Genomic DNA, 4,367 nt, shown 5'->3' on the forward strand with positions numbered 1-4,367 from the left:
TCCTCTGTGATAGGAGAAAGATAAGGCTAGGGATTGGTCCTCTGTGATGGGAGAATGATAAGGCTAGGGATTGGTCCTCTGTGATAGGAGAATGATAAGGCTAGGGATTGGTCCTCTGTGATAGGAGAATGATAAGGCTAGGGATTGGTCCTCTGTGATAGGAGAATGATAAGGCTAGGGATTGGTCCTCTGTGATAGGAGAATGATAAGGCTAGGGATTGGTCCTCTGTGATAGGAGAATGATAAGGCTAGGGATTGGTCATCTGTGATAGGAGAAAGATAAGGCTAGGGATTGGTCCTCTGTGATAGGAGAAAGATAAGGCTATGGATTGGTCCTCTGTGATAGGAGAAAGATAAGGCTATGGATTGGTCCTCTGTGATAGGAGAAAGATAAGGCTATGGATTGGTCCTCTGTGATAGGAGAAAGATAAGGCTAGGGATTGGTCCTCTGTGATAGGAGAAAGATAAGGCTATGGATTGGTCCTCTGTGATAGGAGAATGATAAGGCTAGGGATTGGTCCACTGTGATGGGAGAATGATAAGGCTAGGGATTGGTCCTCTGTGATAGGAGAATGATAAGGCTTTGGATTGGTCCTCTGTGATAGGAGAATGATAAGGCTAGGGATTGGTCCTCTGTGATGGGAGAATGATAAGGCTAGGGATTGGTCCTCTGTGATGGGAGAAAGATAAGGCTAGGGATTGGTCCTCTGTGATGGGAGAAAGATAAGGCTATGGATTGGTCCTCTGTGATAGGAGAAAGATAAGGCTAGGGATTGGTCCTCTGTGATTTACATTTACATTTAAGTCATTTAGCAGACGCTCTTATCCAGAGCGACTTGTGATAGGAGAAAGATGAGGCTGGGGATTGGTCCTCTGTGATAGGAGAAATATAAGGCTAGGGATTGGTCCTCTCTGATGGGAGAAAGATAAGGCTAGGGATTGGTCCTCTGTGATAGGAGAAAGATAAGGCTAGGGATTGGTCCTCTGTGATAGGAGAAAGATAAGGCTGGGGATTGGTCCTCTGTGATAGGAGAAATATAAGGCTATTGATTGGTGCTCTGTGATGGGAGAAAGATAAGGCTAGGGATTGGTCCTCTGTGATGGGAGAAAGATAAGGCTAGGGATTGGTCCTCTGTGATAGGAGAATGATAAGGCTAGGGATTGGTCCTCTGTGATAGGAGAATGATAAGGCTAGGGATTGGTCCTCTGTGATAGGAGAATGATAAGGCTAGGGATTGGTCCTCTGTGATAGGAGAATGATAAGGCTATGGATTGGTCCTCTGTGATAGGAGAATGATAAGGCTAGGGATTGGTCCTCTGTGATAGGAGAATGATAAGGCTAGGGATTGGTCCTCTGTGATGGGAGAAAGATAAGGCTATGGATTGGTCCTCTGTGATAGGAGAAAGATAAGGCTGATAGGAGAATGATAAGGCTAGGGATTGGTCCTCTGTGATAGGAGAATGATAAGGCTATGGATTAGTCCTCTGTGATGGGAGAAAGATAAGGCTATGGATTGGTCCTCTGTGATAGGAGAATGATAAGGCTAGGGATTGGTCCTCTGTGATGGGAGAAAGATAAGGCTAGGGATTGGTCCTCTGTGATAGGAGAAAGATAAGGCTAGGGATTGGTCCTCTCTGATGGGAGAAAGATAAGGCTAGGGATTGGTCCTCTGTGATGGGAGAAAGATAAGGCTATTGATTGGTCCTCTCTGATGGGAGAAAGATAAGGCTAGGGATTGGTCCTCTGTGATGGGAGAAAGATAAGGCTATTGATTGGTCCTCTGTGATGGGAGAAAGATAAGGCTAGGGATTGGTCCTCTGTGATGGGAGAAAGATAAGGCTAGGGATTGGTCCTCTGTGATGGGAGAAAGATAAGGCTAGGGATTGGTCCTCTGTGATGGGAGAAAGATAAGGCTAGGGATTGGTCCTCTGTGATGGGAGAAAGATAAGGCTAGGGATTGGTCCTCTGTGATGGGACAATGATAAGGCTATTGATTGGTCCTCTGTGATGGGAGAATGATAAGGCTAGGGATTGGTCCTCTGTGATGGGACAATGATAAGGCTATTGATTGGTCCTCTGTGATGGGAGAATGATAAGGCTAGGGATTGGTCCTCTGTGATAGGAGAATGATAAGGCTAGGGATTGGTCCTCTGTGATGGAGAGAATGATAAGGCTATTGATTGGTCCTCTGTGATGGAGAGAATTATAAGGCTAGGGATTGGTCCTCTGTGATAGGAGAATGATAAGGCTAGGGATTGGTCCTCTGTGATGGGAGAAAGATAAGGCTAGGGATTGGTCCTCTGTGATGGGAGAAAGATAAGGCTATTGATTGGTCCTCTGTGATGGGAGAATGATAAGGCTAGGGAATGGTCCTCTGTGATAGGAGAAAGATAAGGTCCTCTGTGATAGGAGAAATATAATGCTATTGATTGGTCCTCTGTGATGGGAGAATGATAAGGCTAGGGATTGGTCCTCTGTGATGGGAGAAAGATAAGGCTATGGATTGGTCCTCTGTGATAGGAGAAAGATAAGGCTAGGGATTGGTCCTCTGATGAATTTAGGCTATTGATTGGTTACATTTAAGATTGGTCCTCTGTGATAGGAGAAAGATAGCAGACGCTCTTATCCAGAGCGTCCTTCTGATGGGAGAAAGATGAGGCTGGGGATTGGTCCTCTGTGATGGGAGAAAGATAAGGCTGGGGATTGGTCCTCTGTGATAGGAGAATGATAAGGCTGGGGATTGGTCCTCTGTGATGGGATAAATGATAAGGCTATTGATTGGTCCTCTGTGATAGGAGAAAGATAAGGCTAGGGATTGGTCCTCTGTGATAGGAGAATGATAAGGCTAGGGATTGGTCCTCTCTGATGGGAGAAAGATAAGGCTAGGGATTGGTCCTCTGTGATAGGAGAAAGATAAGGCTAGGGATTGGTCCTCTGTGATAGGAGAAAGATAAGGCTAGGGAATGGTCCTCTGTGATAGGGAGAAATATAAGGAGAATGATTGATTGGTGCTCTGTGATGGGAGAAAGATAAGGCTAGGGATTGGTCCTCTGTGATGGGAGAAAGATAAGGCTAGGGATTGGTCCTCTGTGATAGGAGAAAGATAAGGCTGGGGATTGGTCCTCTGTGATAGGAGAAATATAAGGCTATTGATTGGTGCTCTGTGATGGGAGAAAGATAAGGCTAGGGATTGGTCCTCTGTGATGGGAGAAAGATAAGGCTAGGGATTGGTCCTCTGTGATAGGAGAAAGATAAGGCTAGGGATTGGTCCTCTCTGATGGGAGAATGATAAGGCTATTGATTGGTCCTCTGTGATGGGAGAATGATAAGGCTAGGGATTGGTCCTCTCTGATGGGAGAAAGATAAGGCTAGGGATTGGTCCTCTCTGATGGGAGAAAGATAAGGCTAGGGATTGGTCCTCTGTGATGGGAGAATGATAAGGCTAGGGATTGGTCCTCTGTGATGGGAGAAAGATAAGGATAGGGATTTGTCCTCTCGGGCCAAATTTACAAAGATGTTCTGAAATGACACAGGAATAGAAAGACCTTAAGGAAAAGGTAATGAATTTTCTAAAACAGAAACAACCACTTCACTGGACATAAAAGAGCACGTTGAGTCTCATAACTTTGATGACTTCAGACAGGCGTTTGAAGCAGCTTCCTAGCAAAGCACTCACTCTCCTCAGATAAATATGGATTGGAAAGATTAAACACATACCCCTTGTTTCAGAATCCCCGCCCTCCTACTCTCCTACTTCCCTAGACAGTAGTTTTATCAAGGTAGAGTTACATGCTCCATCACAGACTGTATGGTAAACCAACTCCCCCTCCCACCACCAACTATCACATTGAGATCATTTCTGCCTATGTAAATATGAATGCTAAGTCTTAGGGGATTTATACACCAATGAGCTTCTGTAATTGAACAATAATCACGTTAGTAGATTATCTTCACCGTAGTTTTGTAAGGTATGGGAAACGTTTACAAACATTATGTAAAGAAGCTGGATGTAGACACAGGTATTACAGACACAGCCTGGAGCTCTGTCTCTCTCTCTCTCTCTCTCTCTCTCTCTCTGTTTCTCTGGAAGGCAGAAAGAAGCTTGTTTAGCATACACAAGCTTTTTATTTGTAAGACTTGTGAATCTGAGGTTTGAAGGAGATGCTAGTGAGTGATCCAGGACCAGTGTGTTGACACAAACAGCCCAGAGGTCAACCATCTGTTTTACAGATAAACCTTCTGATCAAAGGCCAAACATGGAAGGGCTCTTTCTTCTCCTCCTCCTCCTTCCCACTTTTCCTGTTCTTTAAAGGAAAGGCAGTTTAAAGAATGCAGAGAGGTTTCCAGGGGATACAAAGGAAAGATT

Source organism: Oncorhynchus nerka, linkage group LG6, assembly GCF_034236695.1.
Source record: "Oncorhynchus nerka isolate Pitt River linkage group LG6, Oner_Uvic_2.0, whole genome shotgun sequence".
NCBI lineage: Eukaryota > Metazoa > Chordata > Actinopteri > Salmoniformes > Salmonidae > Oncorhynchus > Oncorhynchus nerka.